Source organism: Canis lupus, chromosome 4 (genome assembly GCF_003254725.2).
Source record: "Canis lupus dingo isolate Sandy chromosome 4, ASM325472v2, whole genome shotgun sequence".
Lineage (NCBI taxonomy): Eukaryota > Metazoa > Chordata > Mammalia > Carnivora > Canidae > Canis > Canis lupus.
This window is the reverse complement of record NC_064246.1, coordinates 14,695,362-14,708,971: the sequence shown is the minus strand read 5'-3', so window position 1 is coordinate 14,708,971 and position 13,610 is coordinate 14,695,362. Positions and strand designations below refer to the sequence as shown.

Here is a 13,610-nt window from a genome sequence, read left to right as displayed (position 1 = left end):
AGTTAAAGCAAAAGAAGTATTGGATAGAAGCCAGACGTGAGCAGTGGAAGGAACACTCAGAGGCAGAGTCCCAAGTCCTTGAAGGGGGCATGATAGAGACATGAGCTGGATGCAAGGACTGTGAGAAGTAAGCTACACATTAAAAGCCCAGGAGCACAACATCCTGACCTTGTGGCTTCCAAGACCTAGAGGCAAACAGATCAAGAGTCGCAGATACTGAGCATGCGCTCTCCTCTTCCACCTCTGCCCAGGGTAACCCCTAGACTCATTATAATGTATGTGCCCTGTGGGTACAGCCACATTCCCTCCATGAAGAAAGGCTGCCATGATGGTTCTTGTACAAATCTTGTAGGGGCAAAAATCCTCCCTCCCAGCCTGTTGGAGGTATCCCCCAAATGATCGGAAGCAGCCTCCACAAAAGACCACTTTACTGCTCAGTCACAGTTCCTCCTAGCCCAGAGAGTCCCTGTAGTATCCAACCCCAAAACAACCACAGAGCTGGTTCATCTCACAGAAATCTGCACACTCTCCCACCTTGAGAGTGGACCTTTGCTTTAACAAACTGCTTTGTGCTTGCTACTTTCCTTCTGGCTGTCTTTATTTGAGCACAGATCCCTCATAAATCCTGTCTTGGGGAATCCAAGGGCTGAGACCTCCTTTCACAGAACACAGGCTGTCCCAAACATAACAGAAGGAACAAGAAGAAAGTCTATTTTCAAATTTTCAAATGTCTACCTAAATTCCCTAGTAGTAAAAAGATGTTGGAGAATACTAAAGTATTCAAAATGCAAGACTTACACCATTCTGAATTAATATAACCTAAATACGTGATGATTGGTTTGCTTATTAAAGGAGAGAATTCAGATATTTTGTCCAGGGATTAAATTCTAATTTAAGTTTTGTAAGTTTTTCCCCTTTTCTTCTGTGTTCTGTAGTTTTACTGTGTAAGGATTTATTATTTTCTCTTTAATCCTATTAGTGTACTTGTAGAGACCATTCAATTCCAGGATTGTCTTTTCTTCAACTCTGGAAAATTTTACAGTCAGCTATTAATTTAATTAGGACTGAAGTGACTTTATTTCAGTTAGTTATCCTTATTGAGCAGCTACACCTGAGGCACGGTATTTACTGGAGTGGGATCGGATGGGCATGGATAAGTCTTTGCAATGCCAAAGGGGAAGATCTCTGAGTGGAAGTGAGGTAGTATAAGAAATATATTTAGTCCTTGTCCCTGGTTCCTGGCACAGAGTTCCTAAAGCCTTGGGATTTCCTAAGTGATATGAGCATCTTTTGTCATTCATACAAGTCCTTTTCAGCACACCTGAGTTTATGCTAATAAGGTGACTTAAGGTGGGGCCTCTAGATAGCCTCAAAATGAGGCTGGTCACCAGAAGGACCAAATGATTAGAGGGCTGGAAATTAAACTATAAAAACTCTTGAACAAGACTTGATGAGGTTCTAGGTTGGTGAATACTTAGCAGTGCTGGAAGCATTGGCATACCTGGAGAGGGCCTGGAAGCTCCATGCTCCTTCCCCCATACGTTGTTCTATGCATCTCTTCCCTCCTGCTATACCTTTTATATAAACCAGTAAACAGGGCAGCCCTGGTGGCACAGTGGTTTAGTGCCACCTGCAGCCTGGAGTGTGATCCTGGAGACCCAGGATCGAGTCCCACGTCGGGCTCCCTGCATAGAGCCTGCTTCTTCCTCTGCCTCTCTCTGTGTGTCTCTATGAATAAATAGATAAAAATCTTTTAAAAAAATAAGTAATGTTTCCCTAAATTATTGCAAATTATCAAACTTGAGGAGGAGGTCAAAGGAACCCTCATTCATAGCTGGCCAGTCAGAAGTACAGGTGACAGCCTGCCCTTGAGATTGCCATCTGAAGTGAAAGCAGTCTTGTGGGACTGGACCCTTCACCTTTGGGTCAGAATTGATTTAAATTTGTGAGTCATTCAGTCAGTCTCTGCCAAGAATTAGAGAGTTGTTTGGTGTGGGAAAAATGCCTACATATATGGTGACCAGGAGTGAAGTGTTCTGAGTTGACTGTAGTGAGCAAAGGAGAGCAGAAGAGTTTTCCATCACAGGAACATCGGAAGGAACACCAAGACAGGGTATCACAGCTACATCCTTCTCTGAAGAGGTGGATGGAGTTTGCTCATCTGCATGGTAAAAATATTCAAAGGTCTTTCTTTTTTCAGACAAGATCTTACTCAGGAGTCCAACATGTGAAACAGTGGCATTCCTCTTTCTCATCTGCCTGCAGCAGCCCTTAAATTCCAGAAACATCCCTGGAGCAATGACAGACACAGCCAGTTCTGCTAGCTTTTTCACTGCTGGTTTCGTGGCCCACACGTGATAGAATGCCCTGTGGAGGCTAATGAAACTGACTTTTAAAGAATCTGATCTTCCAGAGAGCAAAAGTATATTTGTCTTTGAGGCCTACCTCTATCACAGTTCTGGAGAGTCAACTCCAGAAGAATCTGTTAGTTACGCAGATGTGATTGTGTCATTAGAAGAAAGCTTGGGTCTCTCTCTGAGGTGGAAGAGGTATTTGGGTCTAAACTTAGTGTCACAGGGAGACCCTTGGATGGCAGAGAAGATTTGCAGGCAATGACTTGAATTGTTTGACTCTGAACTTTTATTATGATATAGAAAGACTTTTGGTGGGGCATGCCCTCAGTTTATCACCAGTTCTATCATTCCCAGCTGCCTTACACCTGGCTAGATTCACATATTTATGGTGTCTGCCTGGTTGGTTTGGCATCTGAATTTGTGGACCCCTGGCCTACAAGGAAAGACCGCACTGCCTCTGGATTTACCTACATCAATGAGGCAAAGAATCCTTCACACACATTCCATATTCTCCTTTGACCAATATTCTGTAATTTGTACTCCTTTCTCCCAACCCCACTGTCAAAAGTAATCTCTGTTAACCCTATTGTTCATATTTCCACAGACACCTGGACAATGTCATGTCTTCAAAAAGTGTCCAATAATTAATCTTTGACTTGTTCTCAGTTTGAATCAGCTCTACCCACCATGGTGTCTAGAACAGAGCCATTGTATGGCTCCTATTTCCATTACCATCTACTTCCATTAATATGACCACTCCCAAGGGCTTTTTGGGCATAGGGAAAAGGGCAGATCACTCATATGAGGTGATATTTGCTTGAAAGGAACACAATGTAAAAAAGAAAGGTGTAGAATATAATAGATTCTCATCTTTAAAAGAGAAATGGATGGGATGCCTGGGTGGCTCAGTGGTTGAGTATCTGCCTTAGGCTCAGGGCGCGCTCCTGGGGTCAGGGATGGGGTCCCACATTGGGCTCCCTGCGAGGAGTCCACTTCTCCCACTGCCTATGTCTCTGCCTCTCTCTCTCTCTCTCTCTCTTTCTCTCTCTCTTTCTCTCTGTCTCTCATGAATAAATAAATAAAATATTTAAAAAGAGAGAGAGAGAAATGGGCTTCCTTCTTGTTGCTGATGGATCAAGAGGAGGGAAACACGAGAAGGAGTGCTTATGCTGGGAAACCAATTGCTTGCTCCACCCCTCCAGTCTTGTATGGGCTCTGATGGGTTGCTGGTTATTATAACAACACAGTCCAATCCCTCAACCCAGATGACAGCTCTGTGTTCATCCCAGACCATTTTGGAACACCAGGCAAGGCTCAATAGTGCTTCTCCAGCTATGAAGTAGGAAGGAGGGTATCACCACCATGAATGGAGTTAGTGTGTAGAACAAATAGATCATAGCAAAACCACAAGCAATGCTAGGCTACATTCATTTAAATAAAGAAAGCCGACATCTTTTCCCAGGCTGGAAACAGAAATTGCATTAATGTGCTACTAATTACAATCAGGACTCTATCACTCTGACTTCTTATTCAGTACCAATTTTTGTGATCTCATATTAAAAATCATATACTCCTTTGCATTTCCCTAAATACTTTAATCGGTACATTTTAGTCTGGATGTGTGTACATTCTCTGTTACCTCCCATCTGGGTGTAATTTTCCATAGTCTCCCCTGACGATCTGCATTTTCTCCTTCAAGTCCCTCCTCTAAACCCACTTCTGTGGATCTTGCCTTCACATTATGCCATTAAAAGCTCCAGCTGGAAGGAAGTGCCTCTGAATGGAGTCCAAGAGAAGAAACAAAGAAAATGGAAACCAGATGCCATTTAAGTCATCCCCGTGTGAGTCATCATTCTCTCCTGGAAAGTGTCTATCTTAATGATGTACATCTCTTTAATGTGAAGCCCACCAGGCAAAAACCCTTCCTCTTAATCTCTGTATGTTTTAGCCATCATCAGTAAACCTAGATATTCTGAATATTATTGGCATATAGTAAATTTATACATAGTCCTAGTAATTTGCTAGATTTTAGATCCAACATAAGACTGTCCTTTCCTTTCTGTGTCATTTACTCACTCTTATTCCAGCTTCCTTGCTACCCTTCCTCACCAACTACCCTCAGGACTTGAAGAGAAAGCTCTAGTTTTATAAAGCATGGCTTAAAATTGATTAAAAATAAACAGAGCAGCCTGGGTGGCTCAGTGGTCTAGTGCCGCCTTCAGTCCAGGGCCTGATCCTGGAGATCCGGGATCGAGTCCCAAGTTGGGCTCCCTGCATGGAGTCTGCTTCACTCTCTGCCTGTATCTCTGCCTCTCTGTCTGTCTGTCTCTCTCTCTCACTCTCTCTCTCTCTCTCTCTCTCTCTCTCACACTGTGTCTCTCGTGAATAAATAACTAAAGTCTTTAAAAACAAACAAACAAATAACAGCAAGCCTTTAACCTCCAGAGGATATTGATTTTCATGGGTACCTTTCCTGCTTTTCAACACTATCTCAATCCTATTTCTATGTAATAGATCGTATCATCCCTGAACTTGAAATCTGACTCATTTGTTCATTTGGGTAGCACAACAAGCCCAAATCCTCTTAATTTTATCCAAAAGACAAAAAAGGAGCAAAAGGAATCTCCCATTTTCCCAGAGCAACTTTGACAAACAACTTTTGAGATACTTAAAGAACAGTATTCAATCAAACCAGTGGCAAAATTGGCAAGATTCAATTTTGTCTTAAAAATTCTATCTATCCACAATATTATATGTGTGTGTGTTCAAGACTGAACACATGCATTTACCTATACTCTCAAAATTCTGCTGAAGAGTCAGCAAAGGGAATGCATTGAAAACCATGCTGGAGATGAAAAGAGGACTGTCAGCTGAGATTTGATAATTTTCTGTAAGATGGAAAGGAAGTGAATAGTATTGAGGGATGAAGCAAAACAGAGAAAGCAGCATCCCAGATTTACTCAGGAGAAGGCTATAGAAAGGACAGAGATATTCTTTGCAAAGAAGACTTGGGGAATCTCCACACTGAGCATTAACACATTTTGAGTTCAGGATTGGAAAAGGAGCCCAAATCAAGGTTGTTCTGAGAGCAGGTGTACCATTTGGCCTTTCTCATCCTTATTCGTCTTTCCGTATGTGCAAATAGGCTGGCAAGAGAAAATTTGGAAACTTCACTGGCTCCCCAAGATCTCCCCTATGAAGAAAATAAGATTGCTACCTGGGCAGAACTAAGGCTTTTTGTTTGGGATTTGGTGTTCCACAGTGAAGCCCTCTGTGTTTGGTGTTTTGAGGGGCAAACAACACCATCTGCATGATTCCCTATGCTAATACCCTAAAGGACAGTTTGTCAGTTGACATGACCACCCATGTACACAGTCAGTCTCCACCTTGAGAGAGAGATGCTAATTGAGGAAATACGTCTAGCCAGTGGCAGAGAACCTCACTACTCACACCCAGACACCTTTATTAATTACCTAGTTTTTCTTTCTTCTATCAAGGTGATAGAAGTGGGAGATGTGGGCTGAAGGAGAACTCATGAGTATGATGTTAGGGGATACTATCTAGAACCAAAGGCTCAAGAAACAGAGTTTAAAATATTGTATAAAGTCATAATCATTGTGGGTTGCCCTCTCACATCCATCTCCTCTTCATGTGGCCAGTAGAACTCTGATCTTGCTTGTGAGTAACCATTCCTCTTCCACTCTTAGACAACATATTTTGGATGAATCTGACTGTAACCTCTGTCCCCAGGATGGACTATGGACCTAGACCTAGGCCAAATTGTGTGATCCAGGCCCTTGGCCACGATCACTGGTTTTGAAAGGAGCTAGCCAAGCTCACCTGTTTATAAATATTCCCTCCTTCTTTCTCACTTCCATGGGAAGAGTATACTTCCTCATTCTGTTGATTTGGGGTGCAGTCATGTGACTTTATTAGCTAATGGGATGTACTTATTATATAACTGGTCTTGTGCTCCTGGGCCTCTGTCATCATTAGTCCCAGGAGGAACATGAGAGACACATGCAGCATCCCTGAGCTAGCCCAGCCCAGAGCTCTGACCAGTCCCAACCAAGATCAGCAGAGCCATTCAGCCAAGCCCAGCCTAGATCAGCTGACTTCAGCCAACCACAGATACATGAGTTAAAGATATACTTGTTATTGTAGAACACCGAGACTCTGTGTGTGTGTGTGTGTCTGTGCATGCGTGTGCACATGCACTCAGCATTATTGTGGCCACAGTTAAACAGCATCAGAATAAAGGCATATGCATTCTTTCCTGCTAGTCTAGCATCTAAGAGGATATGAAGCTACAGCTCCTGCGGGTGTGACCACCACAAAGGGTACAAGAATGAAGCTAACATACTGAAGAGAGCTGAGCTGGAACCAAGTCCTGCTCACAGTGTTTGAGCTCTGAATGCAGCTTTCCTAATAGCAGTTCTGCCTCTAATCTTAGAGTTTATATGAGCCCATAAAATCCCCTTTTATTACTCAAATAGCATTTATTTGGCTCTTTTTTCCCACTTGAAATCAGAAGAATATTAACTGATACCAAAATCTACAGGTAGCCAGTGGGAAAGCCAAAATGATTAACACAAGTCAGAAGGGGAGAAGGATGTGTGTGTGTGTTGGGGGGGGGGGGGGCATGAACGAATTCCTCACCTTACACCGTGTAGCCAATCCAATGTTCAAATCAAGAAATATAAATAGAGGCATATTTTCTGGACTTAGAAGAGATGAGCATGGGAAGGGACTAAAATCAGAAACAAACAAAGTTAGTGCCATTTTTTTTTTTATCCTCTATAGGTTTGCACAGCCCAAAGAACAGCTACTAGCCATGGGGGCTACTCAAATTTAAATTCATTAAAATTAAGTGAAATGGGGACCCCTGGGTGGCTCAGGAGTTGAGCGCCTGCCTTCAGCCCAGGGCATGATCCTGGAGTCCTGGGATCGAGTCCTACATCAGGCTCCTGGCATGGAGCCTGCTTCTCCCTCTGCCTATGTCTCTGTCTCACTCTCTCTGTGTCTCTCATGAATAAATAAATAAAATCTTTAAAAAAAATTTAAGTGAAATGTTAAATCTAGTTCCTCATTCACAGTAGCAGCATTTCTAGTGCTTAACATCACATGTATCTGGTGGCTTCCTACCAGACGGTACAGATGTAGAGTATTTCCATCATTGCAGAGAGTTCAATTGGACAATGCAATGATAGAGCGTCACATGTCACCATGTAAAGTTAATCAACCAAACACCAAAAGTTTGACCATATCACTCACAATTGTACCATAGGGCTTTAAGGGGATGGGTCCTGGACAGAAACTGCTGTGTTCAAATCCCAGCTCTGACACTTACAAATTGCAGACCCATGGGCAAGTCACCAATCTTTCTAAGCATTAACTCCCTTACTTGTAAACGGTAATATACACACAGACCTATCTTACAGCATTGTTGTCAGCATCAAATTAAATATTATATATTTAATATGCTATTACGTATGTTGTGCTTCTAAAAGTGCCTAGCAGTTGGTAAGCACTTGGCAATTTTTTTTAAGATTTTATTTATTTATTTATGAGAGACACAGAGAGAAGCAGAGACACAGGCAGAGGGAGAAGCAGGCTCCATGCAGGGAGCCCGATGCGGGACTCCATCCAGGATCCCAGGATCACGCCCTGAGCCGAAGGCAGACGCTCAACCACTGAGCCACCCAGGCATCCCAGCACTTGGTAATTATTATTATTTGTTATCCTCCTGTAAGTTAGATTTTATTTTACCAAATATGCATATTTTAAATAAACTATATGTATACATGTAAGATTTAGATATCCATATTTATACATAATGTGTAATATTTTGTTTTTTATATGTGACATTTTACCTATATCTAGCTCAGCTCCAGTTCATGGGCTATAAACACTTTCATTTTCTTCTATATACATTCCTATATTTTCCAAATATTTACACGGTCATGTATTGTCTATCATCAGAAAAAACAAAATTTTCATTTTTCAAGATACCAACATATTTTGAGATGAATAACGTGCTACATCTGGATCATTCGCTTTGGCTGATTTGGTCCACAGGGGCCTATTATATAATCTCCGTCATTAGTCAATTAGGGCTTCGTGACCTCTTTCCTGGACTATTACAAAATCCTCTTGCCTGGTCCCCTCCCCCTGGCCAGCTCTGCGCTGGCTTCCCAGTCTCTCCACAGTGCTTCCAGAGTGACCCTTCCACGCACAACACTTACGACACTCCTCTGCTAAGACTTGCCAGTGCTTACCCACCCCTTACAAGGGCCTGGCCCCTGACACTTGCCTGCCTTCCCAGTCTCCTATCATGCCAAGTGGCATCCGCTACAAGGGGGGACACTCTTCTGCACCTTTTCCATCTAGAAAAGTTCCATTTATTCGGCAAGACCCACCTAATGCCAGCCTTCTGTGAAGGTTTTCTAGGTTCCCACAGCAGAGTCAGGGCTCCCACATCAATTGGCACCTCTGACTCACAGCTGGTTCTACTGAACAGCAACCATTAGTTTACATTCTTGACTCACCCTCGATTACATATTCCTTGAGGGTGTGGCATCTTTGCCCTTCCGTGTGCAGCCCAGAAATTGGCTCCAAATAGTACTCAGCAAACAGCTGTTGCACAGCTACATGAAGGGAGAACTTGTTTTAAAATAACTTCTATTATCTTACCCAAATGATAAGGGTTCATGGTAGAAAAATTAGGAAGTTCAGACAAATCAAACACAGAAAATGTAAAGCATACATAATGCCACCTCTCAGTACTGTTTAACACCTGGAAAATTCTATGGGCTACTTTAGGGGTTCTCAAAATTCCTCAGTTCATGGCACTCAGTGTTTCAATAATTTTTTTCTGGTACTTTAAATCCATATAAATTGCATCTATTATGTAGTTAGGTTCAAACAACTTAATAGTAGTAGTTCACACCGTGTCCAGAAGTGTCACTTATATTTCTCTTGAAATTTTAAAATCCCCTGTGGGGCCCAGGTGAATTCCCTACAGTGGCCTAGGATGCCTTGGCGTGTAGTTTAAGAACCACTGGTCTACACTGTCTGAGACATCTTTTATTATTTTTTTTATTTTTAAAAGATTTTATTTATTGACTCATGAGAGATACAGAAAGAGAGGCAGAGACACAGGCAGAGGGAGAAGTGGCTCCCCTTGGGGAGCCCGATGCGGGACTCAATCCTGGGACTCCAGGATCACACCCTGAGCCAAAGGCAGACAGACACTCAACTGGTGAGCCACCAAGGCATCCTATGAGAGATCTTTTGTTTTTATTTTTTTTTATTGTTGGATTATTTACATTTATTTTTAAACAGCAACTGTACTTTTGGTCAACCTGCATCTTAATCGTATTATAAATTTCAGGACAGTTTAAGAATATAGAGACTTAAAAGTTGTTCCCATTATAATAAGTTCTTAGAAAATGTAAAGAATAAATTCTCATTTAATGATTCATCCTAGTACTACCTGAGAAATCTATAGCATTTATATATCACCTCAGCCATGAGGGACATTCAAAATAACAAAGACCGCATCCTTTTGTTAATAAACGCTCTGTGCTGGGTACAGAGCCTGGGGAGATCTCTTAAAACAAAAGATTTTGTTATACTATATAAACTTTTGTTAATCTGTTATTTCCAGTTGATAATAAATAAAAAAACAATTTCCCTCTTGGTAGTTGCTTATCTGACAATGTCTAATATCTGATGAACGCCTACTTTGTTTCTTATGAGGGAAGTATAACACTATAGCATTATCTTCCTGAAGAAACTGAGGCACTAAGAATTTAAGAAACTTGCCCCATATCCCACAGCTAGTATGTAGTCCAACCAGGTTGTCAACTCAAGACATTGGGTTCTAGAATCTCTACTCTTAACTACCTTCCTCTAATGCCTTTTAACATTCACAGCATCATTTCAATGGGGGACTCAAGATGCAATGGTATCCTCTATTCTATATTACATTATAATTTACATATTTGTACTATGATTTATTTTACCAAATCCCAAATATTAGACATTTAAATTCTTTCCAGTTTTTCACTGTTCTCAGGTACCTTGAAATGAACATCTTTGTAACTTAATCAATCCCTATATGCTTTTATGTTTATTTCCTTGGAGGAAAATTTCTAAAAGTAGAATTGCATTGTCAAAGGGTAACATATGCAAACTCCATGGTTTTTGGTACATATTATCAAATTATTCTACCAGAGGAGGATAAATATGTATTCTACTCTGTTTTTTCTCATCCTTATTGAGTATTTTCATTATTTGGAAAAAAAAAAAAAAGCATTCCCAGTAAAGTAAGGGGAAAAGTTGTAGCTTATTGTTTGTTAATTTGCACTGCTTAATGTTTAAGGAGGTTGCGCATTTTTATTTTAATAACTAGAATTTATTTTTTACTTTAGAAGAGGCAAAGCCTTAGTGACAAGACAGCAGCTGAGACATGTTTGGAAAGCCCCTTGCTGGACCTAGGTAGGTTTCATTCACATTCACTTCAAACCACTCCACAATCCAGATCCCATGTTGCTCAGGCAATGAGGAGTGATGCTTGCTGTAACACGTGTTCTACATTATCCAAGATGGCATTATTTCTGCATTTTAGTCTGCTTAAGGTAGGAAAATATACTCTCCTCTTAGAAACACTGCCACAACAAAGATCAGGTTTATGGAATGGTAAAAAGAATGGTAGACAAGGATTCAGGGGATCTTGGGTGCAGTCCTGCTGTGACCACAGGAGAATCATTTATCATCTGTTAGTTTCAACTTGTCTACTAAAATGGCCAATCCTTACGAATCGAACTTCAACAAAAAATACATTAATTAATTAGTTTTAAAAATGACCAATCCTTTTCAAACTTTTCACAGAAATAGTACAAAGATACCAGAGAGTGAAAATTAATTCCTAGGGTTAGTACCTGGGATGTATTGACCCCAAAAGACTCATTGTAGATGTGCAGTTTTTCTCTCCTTTAAAATTCAGGCCCGGGGTACCTGGGTGGCTCTGTTGGTTAATCATCCAACTCTGGATTTTGGCTTAGGTCATGATCTCAAGGTTGTGAGACTGAGCCTCGAGTCAGGCTCCACGCTGCTTGTGGAGCCTACTTAAGGTTCTCTCCTCTCCCTCTCTCTCTCACCCCCCTCAAAATTCAGGCCCAAAGTGCCTTAAGGTTCTCTCCTCTCCCTCTCTCTCTCACCCCCCTCAAAATTCAGGCCCAAAGTGCCTTCTTCCCCATAAGATGTTGATGTTTTTAATAGATAAACATGTTTTGCTTATTTCTTCTCTTTGTTATTTTTTCTCACTATCTGGGGAGATGTGTCATAATTTAACATGTAGCTTCAACGACCTGACACATTGCCATGTACTCCACTTTGAGAATTCTCTCCAAGATTCCTTCAACTTTGATCAGTAGAAGAGTCTAGAGAACAAGATCTGCTTTGTAGTTAACAGTGAAATGCGAGTTCATTATGCTGAGGGACAGTTCATTTTCCTGGAGGGGTCAGCATTTTTCCTTCCCATCCTTATTGAGTAATAAGTGATACAGGATCCTTCCAACCAGCCCAGACCATAACTGACTATCACTGAATAGGCTGGCAAGTTAGGTCCATATGCTAAAATCACTACTACTACTACTACTGCTGCTGCTGCTACTACTAGTCGCACCTTCCTCCTGAAAGCAACACAAAGCTTTGTCACAGAACTTCCTTCATTCTAATCTGAATCTGTTTATTGATAGAAGTAATGTGATGCAGTAATGGAGAAACACTGTTCTTGGCAAAGAAAAATCTAGGCTGATTTGCCCATCTTCCATCTTGGGCAAATCGCAACTTCCCTGAAACTCAGTTTCTGCATTGACAAAATAGACCTGACAGGTGTCTGATGACGAACAGATAAACAAACCTTGGGGCTAGGGATAGGTATGATTTTTATTTTTAAATATCCATCCTTAATCCATAATGAAGAACAGATTACTTAGGCATGGCAATCCTTCAGTTTGGAATGCGGGGCGTTGGGAATCACGTTCCAGCTCCAAGAAGACCGACCGCTCGGCTGGGTGCTGGTGCCGACCTGCCCAGACTAGTTCTCACCAGACACAGGTGAAACCTTCTTGAAACAATGATGGGCATTGTTGAGCGGGGTGGGGCGAGAAGGGGAACATGGGTAACTACCAGTGGACCTCAGCCAAGCCCCCATGTGGCAAGCACAGCTGTTTCTCTCGTGATTCCGTTTTCTGATTAAGAAGTCATGCTAAGCTATAAGAGTTAAAACTCTGGAGGCATCGAAGCCTCCAAGCTGTCCAGGGGCAGGCAGTAGATGCCTCGGCTGGTTGCAGGGAACCAGGGGCAGAGCCTCAGCACCAGCTTCCACTTTTCTGCGGCCTCCAGCCCTCACCCTTGCCCTCCACCGAGCAAGTCGTGTCAGGGAGGAGTGGAAGCCAACCTTCATCTCACCGCCAAGCCATGGAGGACCCTTGAGGCTAAATGAGAAAGACTATTACCTAGAAGCTCAAATTGAGCAAGTCAAGAGAGGAGGCAAGCACAGCCGGAGACCACAAGCAAAACAAGGGTACGAATCATGGTAGGTGGACAGCACAGGCACCACGGCCGTCAGCCGACAGGGGGCATCAGGACCCACATAGGAACAAGTGGCAGAGAAAGAGCCCAGGAAAAAGGCACCAATCCCTAGATCACCCATGTCTGGGGATGCTCACAGTGTCGCCTTCCAGTCTGCAGCCACTGCTATTCTGGAACTTTCTGTGCCGAAGCTTCACTTGGCACAAGGATAGATGTTTGTAGGTCTAAAACCTGGGCAGTGAGAAAGACTCCTCTGTTGGAGAAAACAAACAACAAATCTCCAAATTTGATGAGTTGCCCCCCTGTTCCCCAAATAGTGGTTTGTTTTAGAAAACACCTTTGTCTCAAGTACATGCAATGAACCTAGAAAAATGAACTTTATATCATGGGAGTTTGTGTGTTTCCTAAAGTAGAACAAGTCACTCATATTCATTTTATTTACCAAAACTGTATCTAAGTCACACATATTAAAATTAGTTTTCCCAGATTGGCTTCTTACCATCTTTAGTTACATGTGCATGCTATGTCAGTCAGTCATCTGTCACTAGTTGTTTTGTTTGTTCATTTATTTTTGTTGAGGTGTTTTTTGGTTTTGTTTCTTTGTTTTTCTTCTCCTAGCTTTATTTACAGAGGTGCAAAGTGGCAGAGTAGGAT

At 41.9% G+C, this 13,610-nt stretch overlaps 1 protein-coding gene across 4 annotated transcripts in view; it reads right to left on the bottom strand.

The window, feature by feature from the left end:
* Window positions 1-13,610, bottom strand: part of ZNF365 (zinc finger protein 365) — a 116,057-nt gene that overhangs the window by 26,409 nt on the left and 76,038 nt on the right. For 3 of the 4 annotated variants that reach the window (XR_007410121.1, XR_007410123.1, XR_007410122.1), the window contains exon 4: window positions 1,502-1,728. The exons of the other annotated variant lie outside the window; for it this stretch is intronic. The gene's annotated coding sequence lies outside the window, so the exon portion shown is untranslated. The remainder of the gene's footprint in view (window positions 1-1,501; window positions 1,729-13,610) is intronic. 4 annotated transcript variants of the gene reach the window in all.